This window comes from Phoenix dactylifera, chromosome 14 (assembly GCF_051530095.1).
Source record: "Phoenix dactylifera cultivar Ajwa chromosome 14, Ajwa_hap1_PhDact_Kaust_v1.1, whole genome shotgun sequence".
Classification (NCBI taxonomy): Eukaryota; Viridiplantae; Streptophyta; class Magnoliopsida; order Arecales; family Arecaceae; genus Phoenix; species Phoenix dactylifera.
In genome coordinates, this window is record NC_143203.1 from 8,112,909 (window position 1) to 8,126,496 (window position 13,588).

At 41.7% G+C, this 13,588-nt stretch overlaps 1 non-coding gene across 1 annotated transcript; it reads left to right on the plus strand.

Annotated features, from left to right (window-relative positions):
• The first annotated feature begins 339 nt into the window (after window positions 1–339).
• LOC149751326 (small nucleolar RNA R71) lies at window positions 340–445 on the plus strand. Its single transcript, XR_016398412.1, has one exon. It is a non-coding gene; the product is annotated as a small nucleolar RNA R71 (small nucleolar RNA).
• Window positions 446–13,588: the final 13,143 nt, after the last annotated feature.

Genomic DNA, 13,588 nt, shown 5'->3' on the forward strand with positions numbered 1-13,588 from the left:
GATGGGTTAGAACAAATAGTACATACTTGTGCTTGGGAAGAGTTCATGTAATGCCCACCTATCATCAGTTGGTCAATCTTATGGGACAATGCATCTACCTTGCTAGACAGGTCCATAGAATGACTTATTTCACAAATTGTCCCTTTTCTTTGAGAACTCGGGGGTGCTTGACGAGAACATGAAGCATGGTGGAGGGAGTTTTCATTAAGATTTTCAAATAATTTCCATGCTTCATGCTCATTTTGAAGCATAAAAGTGCCCCCGCATGCAGCATCGATCATCTGACGGTTTCGTTCTGTCAATCCGTCATAAAAACATTGCACTAGTTGCCACTTAGGTATTTGATGATGAGGGCATTTACGGATTAGGTCCCTAAATCTCTCCCAAGTTTCATGAAATTCTTCTCCCTCAGTTTGGGAGAAGCTTGTAATGGCACGTCTAAACTGGTTCGTTCTTCCTATGGGAAAGTATTTTTTAAGGAATTCTTGTTGCATTTGATCCCAAGAACGAATTGAGTTAGCTTCTAAAGAATTCAGCCATTGTTTGGCTCTATCTTTAAGGGAGAAGGGGAATAATCTAAGTTTTAGAGCATCATCAGTGAAATTCTGAATCTTGACAGTGGTGTAAATTTCAAGGAATTCATCTAGGTGTTTATATGGATCTTCATTGGTGAGCCCATAAAAAGATGGAAGCATTTGGATCACACTAGACTTTATTTCATATTGTACAGCTGCTACCTCAGGTAATCGAATGCAAGATGGGGAAGTGTAAATAGTGGGAGTAAAGTATTCCCTCAGGAGTTTGGGTTGTTCTTCAGCCATCTTAAGAGGTGGGGATGATCCTAATGTTTTGATCTTAGCTCGAATGTTCCTAAGGGTTCGTTCTATTTCAGGGTCAAAAGGTAATAGGTTTTGTACTCTAGAACGACTACCGTGCATACACTAGTACTCGATCAATCAAGCATGCAATAAAAGAGAAAAGCATATCAATCCTAGTCTTTGTCCTAAAATCACTAGACAGCTCCTAACTGGTTTGAAGAGGGCACCTAAGCCTCCAATCCGGTCTAATGAACCGAGTTGACCAGGTAAGCTCCCAGGTAAGTGGAGGGGTCACGATGCGTTCGCAAAGGTCCCACTTAAAACCCACTTGCCTCGAACAGATGAACTGTCTCCCTTATAGGGACAAAGCTTGCCTAGACATCAACTAAGCCACAGAGCGAAATTGGTGCAACCTTCGGTGATCTTCGTCCTATTGAGCTCGAATGTCCCTAGGAGCCAATGTCTAATTGATTTTAATTAAAGTGACACTATGTGAGATTGAGTTCACCTAAGTTGGGTAAGAGTCCGGTGATGAAATCCGGCTCTTATCTTGTTGGGGTGATTGCCCTTACTATGTGCAGATTGATTTGTGTATGTGTATCAAGCATGCATTCACACTCTTGCTGAAATTGAAATCAAACAATCACCACAAAATTTTAAGCTAATAATTAATTTAAATAAGAAAGGTTTAGAGGTCACCAAAGAGAATTTCCCCAGCAATTTTAAATTTTTTTTTAGCAAACCTCCAAAGCATTCCTTTCTGATAGCCCAGATCTCCTCTTCGATTCCTGATCAAATAAGACCAAAAGAAAAATTAAAAAAAAAAAATTAGTAGAAGAGAAAAAGGAGATAAGAAAAGTAACAATAATAGAGAATAATTTTTTTTTATATATATATATTTTTTAAAGTTTTTTTAATTAATTAATTTCTTTTTATGATAGGAAAAATAACTATGCAAGCAATCCCCGGCAACGGCGCCAAAAATTGATCGGTTATTTCAATTTCAAAAATAAACCACGCAATAGCACGTATCCTGTAGAATAGTGATTACGGGTGTCGGTCCACAGGGATTGGAGACAAGTTATTTTTCCTAATTAAATAATTACTTCAAAGGGGATAAGCTAGAGTAAATGATAAAAACTAAGAATTAATATGGGTGTAGTAGTATGAATTATCTATGGAGAGAGGTGTTTAGGGCTAGATTCCACCGATAGATTTATATCCGTGACGCTTTTCAATGATTGAGTTGTATGTAAGACTTGATTGCTTCCGACTACAAGCCAAAGCAATCACAAAAGAAAATATAACTAATTCCCAGCATGAATCATCTAAGTCTAGCACAAACCATCTACTCTAACGATAAGCATGACCTGTCTAACCTAGCATGATGCATCTGATCATTAAGTCATTAAACATGAAATCGATGTCACATGAATATCTCCTCCAAACCACAGGTGTTGGATTCGATGAAATAGATCAATCTATATAAAATATTTTATGCAAGATAAATGATTCACATAAATTGGATAAATCATAAGATCAATTGATAAATTCTTCATCATGCAACCTATCTTACAATACAAACTCAAATCAATAAAAATGAAACGAATACTCCTCTATGGCTTCATCAAACCCCTAAACCGAGGCTTAGCTGCTCATGGTGGCCGGAAGTCCTCCCATCTTCATAAAAAAATTGCTCTTCACTCCCTTCCGCTCCCAGCCTCTCTCTCTTCTCTCTTTTTTTATTTTATTTCTTCATCTCCCTCTCGGCTTTCTTCTTCTTTTCACTGAAACAGGGGGTCTCCCCTGTTTTTCTGTTGAACCGAGCTCCCCCCCCCCGCTCTCCCTTCTTCGTCTTCCTCTTATAGCTCGCCGAAGACCAGCGGCGATGGATCCCGAGAGAGGAGGAGGGCGTGATGTTGGGAATGATCTCGGGCGAAGATGGAGCTCGAAGCGGGTGCCGATCCGGAAGGGGCTGGGTTACCAGCTCGTTGAATGCAGTCGGCTGGGATCGCGGTGAAGGCTGAATCACAGGGATTGGAGCTGGGAATCGATGGGAGGAACGCGGACGACCGGATCTCGGAGAAGACGGAGGAGCTGCTCGCTGGTGTGCTCGTTGGATGCGGCTGGAACGGGCTGATGCGGAAGAGCTGGATCTCGGCTGCTAGGAAGAGGGCTGGCCGCGGGATCGACGGGGAGACGCCGGAGGCGTCACGGGCGGAAGAGGAGGCGGAGGATCTGGATCTGGCTGCACCGCGTGGGACTCGTGGCTGGAACGGGCAGCGGGGCGCTCTGTGAGGCGAGATCATGGGAAGAATAGATAGAGGGAGGAAGGAGATAAACAGTGAAACAATTTTATTTATTTATTTTTTTTATATTATATTATTTCCCACTGTTCATATGAACAGTGTTTTTACGGGACACTGTTCATATGAACAGTGAATCCAGTGATTTTCCCCGAAATTATTTTTATTTATTTTATTATATTAATTATCTTCTTTTTTTATTTTTAATTTATAAATTTTATATGAAGGCTGGTAAGGAATTGCTTTGGGTTTGAGGTGGGTCATGATGGTTGACTTGTCCTTGAGCCCATTGTCATTTAATTCTTGCTAAGCTGCTTCAGATCGAACTCGACCGGTCAAAACCAAGACCATGACTTAATAAAAATATTTTCCATACAATTATAACTTTCAATCTAATCAGGACCAAAACCCATTTAATTATAACCTTAGCCGAGTCAACACAATCTCCTTATATGTTTTTCTGTAGTTTTCATGAAAGATTGCAATCAAGAGAGAGAGACAAGTTCAAAATCTGGTTTAAGAAAAGAATTATTTACCTCTTACCATAATTTAAATTTAATTCAATGTTTATTCAATTTCATGGTAAAATATGTATTTATCAGTTTAAAAACATTGATAAGTGCTATGGAAGGATGACTAAATTATAAATTATTAAGCACTTATCACTTTTATCTCGGTGGGAACTCCTGAGAAGAGATTGCTGATCCTTCGATGCCTCCTCCTGAGAAGGCTGATGGCCTTTTATAGCCAACTCTTCCCACGGCTCTCTCCAGCGGATTTCTTCGAATTAGGGCTGCTGGGATTTTGTGGAAGGAGGGAACGGCCGGAACGCGTTGTGAACGTGATGTGCATGCAATGGATAAGCTTGGACATGGTTGGGAATAGGGGAGGTGATTCGGAATGCTGGGAGATCGTGATGAAGAGGAGCTGATTTAGGAGCAAGGGATGTGAATGTTGAGAGGATCTCGGAGGGATGAGAATGATTTGGATCCACGCAGATAGTTGATATGAAGCTTGCTTGGAACTCATTCGTGGATGATGGAATCAATCCATAATGCTACGGATGCTTGGAAGCTTGGGAACGGCTGGCCATGGGATAAGGATGGGAGCAAGCTGAGAGATGTGATCTAATCCGGAACGTGGAGGAGAAGCTGGACGTGTGAAACAGGGGAGTTAGTTCAAAGATGAGGAAGCGAATGAGGATGATGCAGATGATTACGAACGTGAGATCATTCTGGAAGAAGGAATCTCATGCGGATGGTAGCCGTTGATAGGATCACTGTGAACTCGGGAAGATGAAATGGATGTGGAGTTCGGGAGGATGAAGTGGACGTTGGGAGATTAGTTGAGATGAAGACACGAGAGACTTGAAAACGATGGATACAGTTGAGAACAGAGGAGCTAGGATTCCGAAATTTGCTGGGAGATGTTAGGATGTTATCCGGAGGGATATTGGCTGCTTGATCCGAATGGAAGAAGATCACAACGGGATGAAGCTAATCCGGACACTAAGTTTGAGCTTATCCGGACTCTGTTTTGAAGCAGGGATTTATCCGAGATGATGGAGTTGGGATGAGGATGCAGGGGATTCGGAGATGCTGTCGTTGGCTGAGATGAAGACGGGCGTAAGGGAGAATCAGACATGATGTTGCTAGGTTCATGCGAACGGGAGGGAGGACATGCGGATGGAATGCTTGGCTTGGACGCTGGGATGATTCGGTTGATGGTTGATCCATGGGATAAGGAGGATCTCGGACGTTGGGACTTGATGGATGGCTGAGATGACTTGCAGTTGGAGTTGTGGTATAGTAGCTTAGATATGGCTAGGGCACGGAACAGGGGAGAAAATACGTGAACTTGGGGTGGCCATGTGTTGAAAAGGAAATTGGGAAGTTTGGATACGTGGGGAGTGAAGGAGAGAGACTTGTTTGGATTCATGAAAATAAATTATTTGGGATGGCACGTGCTGAGAAATGAAAATTGGGGTCGACTCTAATTGGTTGGGAAGATCCGATTCATGGGGTGCATGTGATTTGGGTTCAGGGGTCATCCCAGATGAATTTGATTCGACCTGTATACATTAGATGGACCAATAAAATCAAGCAAAATCAAATTATTTTTAATAATGCAATGATGAAGAGGAACACATTTTCTTATGTTAAATTTAAAATATGTGCAAAGAAAATAATGATAAGTGCTGTGTAAAATAGTTAAATATATACATTATTTAGCACTTATCAGGGGTGCAGGTGATCATAAATCAAAGTTAAAATGCGCATCGGGTCCAAAAAGATGCAACACTGCAGATGACCAGCAAACCGCAAGGGACAACCCCAGTTGAACACTAGAAGGAGGCCAAGTTCAAACGTCCACTTCGTTGCAGCTTCAGTCTTCTGTGAGCCCAAGCATCTGAGCCGCGTGCAGCCCATCCTCCCGCGAGTGATCCACCGCATCCGCGAACCAGTATCTATCCCACGCATCCGCCCGCGTGGAAGAATCGCGATCCATCCACCCGTCTCACACGCCTCCCAGCCGTCCGCGAAGCATCCACCCAGCGTCCTGCATCCTTCTCTTTCCCTATTTCAAAGGCCTATGGAGTTCATGATTCATTCATCCCAGCCGTCACCCTAGCATCATCCGAAACTCAGCGTCCCGAGCCCAACATCCGGCCGTTCGTGGCGATTCTCCCATGTCCAATTCCTTGCAATCTTCCATTTCCGCACCTCAACCTCCTTCCAACAAAATCCCAGCCTCCTCAGATCCCGTCCGCGTTCGTAGTGCATCCTGCGAGCCTCCCGTGAAGCTTCCTAGCGTCCGCATCCAGCGCATCCAAATCCCATCCTGCGGCCAGCTTTCGAATCCGCATCATTCTATGATCCGCCTCCTCCAGCGATGCATCCATTCCATCCGTTCCCTCCAAATCAGCTTCCGAATTAGCAATCCATCAGTCTGCTTCTTCGCATCCGCAGCATTCGGAGTTCACGATCTTCCCAGCATCTGTATCGATCCATCCATCCGTTCACGATGCATCCTAGCATCACAACAGGCTCAGCATTCGCGATCTCATCCTAGCCATCCGCGCCCATTCCCCTGCGAGCATTAGGGCTCTCACGAACTATATGAGGGGCTCTCTCGGCTGGGAAAGGGAGAGTTCCCATTCTAAAAAAAAAACAGAGGAGGGAAGGAAAAAAAAGGGAAACAGGGGATGCCCTATTTTCGAAAAGAAAAAGAAAAAAAAAGAGAAAAGAGGCTAGTGTTTGAAATGAGTGGCTGATTTCTTAGGAAGGGTGATGGAGGAACCTTTAATGTATTGCTCTTTGAAGTAAACTCTAAACTTTTGCTTTGAATGATTTATATTTACTGATATGTTCTTGATCCATACGTAGTTATTTCGTAGATAGTTCTTTAATGGCTTATGACTATTGATATATGGATTGCTTTAGTATTTGATTCGTTACAGATGTAGTAAGCACGATGAATGCTTAGAAATTGAGTTCATATGTTCATGAAACATATACCATGATTAGATCTATCCTACCGTTAATCTTTAATCAAGAACCATAGAGTTTATTTCTTGGATGCAATATCATCAAGGGGAATTCCAGATCCCTACCATCTTTATTTCATTGAACTTTGTTTATTGATATATTATTCTCTGCTTTTAATTTCTAAAAATCAACTAAAAATTATATCTAAAAATTACGCTAATAATCCATAGATTGTTTCCTGAGGAATCGACCTCGGACTTCCGAGCTATACTATTTGTGCGATTCTCCTACACTTGGGAGAGCAGTTTTGCGACGCATCAAGTTTTCGACGCCGTTGCCGGGGAACGGCTGAGTTATTAATATAATTTTAGATTTAATTAGTACCTTAGTAGTTAGGTTTTTTTTCGAAAAGAAAAAAAAAGTAAAACTAAAAAAAAATCTTTACTACTATTTTTGTTTCCTACACAGTCCGCATCAAACTATGATATTAGAGTAATTCGCCGTCTGATTGGACTCAAATTTGGTTGACTAGTGCAGGATGCGTGTTTCGATAATCTGAACGGTCTGATTGACATTCTGAGACTTTTAAGACCATTAGATTAATATGAAACCTTGCTGCTGTCTGTTTTGAATTTTCTGTGTTAATTTTTTTTTAGAATCAGAATTTTATTGTTATCATACCTCATTAACCCTTGTTGCTAATTGAAAATTGATAAAAACTTTAAGAAAAGATCAAGGGTGATCATTTAAAAAAAATTAAAATTAAATTTTGTATGCTAGGTTGGAATAGGGACAACATTGGGCGTTTGAATCGAAAAACTTTTGACAATTTCTTAGATCATATTATTGAAACTCTTTCGCAAAATCTCAGTGATGAGAGCACAAAAGTATGATCTAAGTACCACTTAACTTAACCTAATGCTAGCAAAATAATGATAAATAATAGGTGTTAACATTTGCATGATTAAATATTATCCTTAGCACTTATTATAATTTTTATCATTATTTTATATAAATTCATCTAAAAACAATGCATCTTCCCAACTGCAGAACAGAGTACATGACTCTTATTCAGCGAGCCCGAGCGTACAAGCCCCAATCCAGCTGCATCCACGCATCTCGGCTCCCGTGCACAATCTCAGGCGTCCATTTGAAGGAGGTCGCGCTTCAGCGTCCAAACCCCATCCGTCCGTGTCCCAGCTTCTACCCAGCATCCACGAGCCTCCCAGATTCCATCTCCCGCGATCACATCCCAGATTCTGCGATCGCGATTCAGCCATGCGCCCCTTCCAAATCAACTTTCGGATAAGATATCCAGCCTGATCTCCCGCATCCCCTGTTTCCGCTCATCCAGATTTCATCCGCCTCACGCGTCTCCCAGCCGTCCGCGAAGCAACCCGCGATCAACGCCCCATGCTTTCGGACCCGTATCAGTGCCTCCCAGCAGCGCGCGATCACCTCCCAGATCTTAGGATCCCACGCATCATCCGTTACCATCTCCCGCCTCCCAGCTCGTCCCCCGCACCCGTGATCAACTCCTTCCCGCGATGCATGCCAAGTAATCCGTGGCCAGCACCCTCTCCGCGTCCATTCTCAGCATTAGATCCGCCCGCGTGCATATCCAGCATCCTCCCAGCGTCCGTGCCCAACTCTTCATCTTCCACGTTTGCTTCTCCCAAGCGTCCAGGCCTCACCCATCCGAGCTTCATTTCCAGCTCATCCACGCCTAGCATTCCCAGTTTTCCGTGGCCAAAGAAGGAAACCAGAAGCAGTGTTTCAATCATCCGAATCCCAACAATTCTGGCTCAACATTCCAAGTTGATCCCAAGTTCCCCGCGTCCATGATTCACTTCCCGGATTTCAGCCGTCCATGAGCAATCGTCCGCATTCACAGCAGTGCTCCAGCGTCCCACGCATCTCGTTCTTCCCTTCAGAGGACCAGGCATAGAAGGGATCTTGATCCCTCTCAATCGGGCCATATTCTCAGCACTCTCCCGGCGTCACAGCAGCACCCGCGTCTGAGAATCACGGAATCCGCGTCCCGGTATCCCACGGCCAGCCGGGATGCGCATCCTTAGTTTGGAATTTTTGGTTTTGATTTCTGAGGAAGTTTTGTTTCTGGGAGAGGTTTGATTGTATAAAAAGGGAAGGATCTTGTTCGGCTGGGGGAGGTTTTTCTGGTTCCCACAAAAAAAAAACAGTTAGAGGCTCCGCTTTCAAAAAGAAAAAGAAAAGGGAAGAGGAACAGAGGAGATTTTTCATGTTGATGGCCGGCTAATCCCTTTGGTCAAGGATGATGGGAGAACCCTTAACTTGTTACTTTCTTGAAGTAAACTCTAAACTATTGTTCTATTCAATTTATATCTTTTGATATGTTTTGGTTTCTTGTTTACCTATGTTGTAGATAGTTCTTTGTTGGTTTATATCTATTGATGCATAGATTACTTTATTATTTGATTTATCGTAGACATAACCGGCACGACGAATGCTTAGAAATTGAGTTCGTGTGTTCAAACAATATATTACATGATTAGATCTATCTTACATTTGAACTTTTAAATCAGAAATCGTAGAGTTTATATCTTGAATGTACTATTGTCAAGGGGGATTCCGGATCCCTAACCATCTCTTTATTATCGAACTTAATCTATTAATTAGTTTCTCTAAACTTCTATAAACCATCTGAAATCACATCTGAAATTAAACTGATAATTCACAGACCGCTCCCTGAGGAATCGACCTCGGACTTCCGAGTTTTACTGCTTGTGCGATTCTCCTGCACTTGGAAGATTAGTTTCACGAAAGCATTTTTGCAAACACATCACTCAGATCTGGTGAGATGGCTGATGATGATGTAGGAAGTCACCATGGTGATGAAGGTAGACCCCCAGTTATGACACTTCGACAATAATTACACCCTACTAGGACTAGTCAACCTTCATGCATGATTATTTCTGAAAACGTAGGACACTTTGAAATCAAACCAGGGGTAATTCAATTGCTGCCCAAGTATCATGGGATGGAATCCGAAAACCCTTATCTTCACCTTAAGAATTTTGAGAAAATTAGCATCACATTTAGAGTGCCAAATGTATCGGAAGACGTCCTTAAATTGACCTTGTTTCCTTTTTCCTTAAAGGATAAAGCCTGGCTGAACTCCTTGAGACCTAGATCTTTAGGAACATGGCATGATATGCAAAGAGAATTTTTGAAAAAATTCTTTTCTGCACAAAGGACTAACTTTTTGAAAAAGCATCTTAGTAATTTCCAACAAAAAGACCATGAAACATTTTATGAATGCTGGGAGAGACTGCACAATTATGGGATACAGGGGATAGAGTGAATAAACCTTTGCCTAAGCCTACTAGCATTGGACACGGGGGCCTTTACAACCTTAGTACTCAGGATGAAATTCAGGCTAAAATGGCAGCCCTTACTAGGAAGGTAGAAAAAATTGAACTTAGAAGGATTGAACTCGTTAAGACCATAGAACATGACAGCGAGTGTTGTGGGATTTGTGAGATGCCTGGCCATCTCACCAGTGATTGCCCCACAATACCAGCATTTAAGGAAGTCTTGCACGATCAGGCCAATGTTATGAATATATATAAAAAATCTTTTAATAATCCTTTTTCGGGTACTTACAATCCTGGATGGAAGAACCATCCAAATTTCAGGTGGAGGAATGACCAACCTCAACCAGTATATTACCCAACTCCTCCACCTCCGCAACCTCATTATGCACTCACACCCCCTAAAAAACCCAGTCTCGAAGAAACTTTGTAATCTTTCATGCAAGGTCAAGCCAAAATCAATGATGAAATAAGAAATCAACTGACAACACTGACCACTGCTTTAAGTTCTTAAGAGAAGGGTAAGCTACCAGCTCAACCATAACCTAACCCTCAAGTCTACGGTGGTAGCAATGCATCATCTTCAACTTCGCATAAAGAACAAGCAAAGAGTATAATAACTTTACGAAGTGGAAAAGTTATTGACCGACCAGTCCCAGAACAAACACAAGTCATATCTAATTCTGACTCTCCCAAGACAAAAGAAAAGGATAACGAAGAAACCAAAGCACCAACATCTGCTGAAAAAAATCGAATGTCCTTTTCCAGCACCATTTCCATAAAGATTAAAGCCTTTACAAAAGCTTGAACCAAACTCTGAAATTCTTGAGCTTTTTAAGTAAGTAAAAATCAATGTACCTCTTCTTGATGCAATCAAACAAGTGCCTTCATATGCAAAATTTTTGAAGAATTTGTGCACTATCAAGCGTCGGTTAAATGTCAAGAAGAAGGCATTTCTGGCTGAAAATGTGAGTGCGATTTTACAGCATAACATTCTTCCTAAATATAAGAAACCAGGTTGCCCAACTATCTCGTACATCATTGGCAATTTTAGGATTGAGCGAGCATTGCTGGATATAGGAGCAAGTGTGAACTTGTTGCCATATACGGTATATGAGCAACTCGATTTGGGTGAGTTGAAACCAACAACTATCACCTTACAATTAGCTGACAGGTCAGTGAAGGTTCCTAGAGGGATTATCAAAGATGTGTTGGTCCAAGTAGACAAGTTCTATTTTTCTGTCGACTTTATTATACTAGACACACATCCGGCTTCCAATTCACCATCTCAGATTCTAGTCATCTTAGGACGTCCATTCCTTGCAACTTCTAATGCATTGATCAATTATAGGAATGGGGTCATGAAGCTTTCTTTTGGCAATATGACCTTGGAACTGAACGTTTTTAGTATAGGCAAACAACCCAGTGATCATGAAGAAAGTAAAGAGGTTGAATGGGTTGAAACCATTGCGGAAGAATATCTGTTAAAAAAAATATTTACTGAATCGGCCGACAATGGTTTAATAGATTGGTGTTCTGAAGGTATTGCTGATGACGTGGCCCCGCCTGTTTTAGATAATTCGGATGTCATGATGGTCAATGGGTGGAGACCGAGAATAGAGAAATTCGAGCAGTTGCCCTCACAAGGGATAAAAATTGTACAATCTCGAAAATAAGCACCCATACTTGAGCTGAAACCCTTACCAAGAAAACTCAAGTATGCCTTTCTTGGACCCGATAACACTTTTTCCGTAATTATCTCGACTGAGCTCGATAATGATCAAGAAGGAAAATTACTTACGGTCCTAAAGAGTCATAAAGAAGCGCTTGGATGGTCGATTGCAGACTTAAAGGGGATTAACCTTTGATTTGCATGCATCGGATATATTTGGATGATAATGCGAAAACCACAAGGCAAATGCAGCGTAGGCTGAATCCAACAATGAGAGACGTGGTTAAAACAGAAGTCCTTAAGTTGCTTGATGTGGGTATTATTTATCCGATTTTCGATAACAAGTGGGTGAGTCCTACTCAAGTCGTGCCTAAGAAAGCAGGTCTGATGGTAGCCGAAAATGAGCAGGATGAGTTAGTCCCGACTCGCGTTCCGACGAGTTGGCGCATGTGTATTGACTACCAAAAATTGAATTTGGTCACTAGGAAAGATCACTTTTCCCTACCCTTCCTAGACCAAGTTTTGGAAAGAGTTGCAGGACACAATTTCTATTGTTTTCTCGATGGCTATTCCGGGTACTACCAAATCGAAATTTCACCTGAGGATCGAGAAAAAACTACTTTCACTTGTCCTTTTGGTACACTCGCTTTCCGACGAATGCCATTCGGGTTGTATAATGCACCCGCAACATTCCAAAGGTGTATGCTTAGTATCTTTGAAGATATGAACGAAAAATTTTTAAAAGTGTTTATGGATGATTTCTCTATTTTTGGTGATTCTTTTGATGATTGTTTATTACATTTACAAGCTATCTTAACTCGGTGTATAGAAAAGATTCTGATACTGAATTGGGAGAAATGCCACTTCATGGTACCAAAGAAAATTGTCCTAGGACATATTGTTTCAGCGAAGGGCATGGAAGTTGATAGAGCTAAGATTGACTTAATCGCCAAGCTACCTGCACCTAAGATGGTTAGAGATGTTAGATCATTTTTGGGTCACGCCGGATTTTATAGGAGGTTCATCAAGGACTTTAGTGTCATAGCTCGACCATTATGTAACCTCCTATCCCTTGATACACCGTTCAATTGGACTGAAACCTGTCAGGAGGCATTCGAAAAGTTGAAGTCTATGCTTAGCACTGCACCCATCGTGCGACCACCCAATTGGTCATTACCTTTTAAGATCATGTGCGTGTTAGATGTATGCCCTAGAAGCCAATCTGGCTGATACATTGTTAATTGTAGGACATAATTTTGTACTTGACTATTTATTATTGAATAAATAAAAAGCATCTTTTTTATTCATATTATTTATGTGTCTATGAATCATTCAAGAAATTAATAAGATGATGATGCATATTCTCAAGAGTTGAGAATTTGAGCCATATATCATTGGTGATTAATTTCTAAATGCTCATGATCGATGGATCATCACGAGGACGGTGATCAATCCGATGAGATCAATGCACACATTGCTTTCCTTGTGGATGGACGAGACTCGAGTCCACGGTGTGATGACACTGAAGTAATAGTGCAGGTACTTGTTAAAGAACAAGGGTACTGAGCGTGACCAAGATACGAAGTCACTTGGATGTCTATCCACTCGTCAGTGACTTGCTTGATGTTGCAGTAGTGTGACTGGTCCTTTGACCTGCGGTGCTTCGGCTACTTACAGTGAGGTTATTGTAGTTTGACTGCACGTATACATGGTCTCTAGACATACGGGTCCATGCAGTGTAGATTGGCTGCAATAGGTTCACTGTAGGAGTAGGGTATGCACCTATATGAAATCTATCCACCTTGATAGATAAGGAGAGATCCTATGTGATTTATAAGACTGAGTTCGTAAGATCTCGGCCGGGGCAGTATGCAAAATGGAGAAAGAGTTTTTCACTCTCGAACTTAAGTCGAATAAATCTTGACATATGACAGACGATGGAGTTTGACGA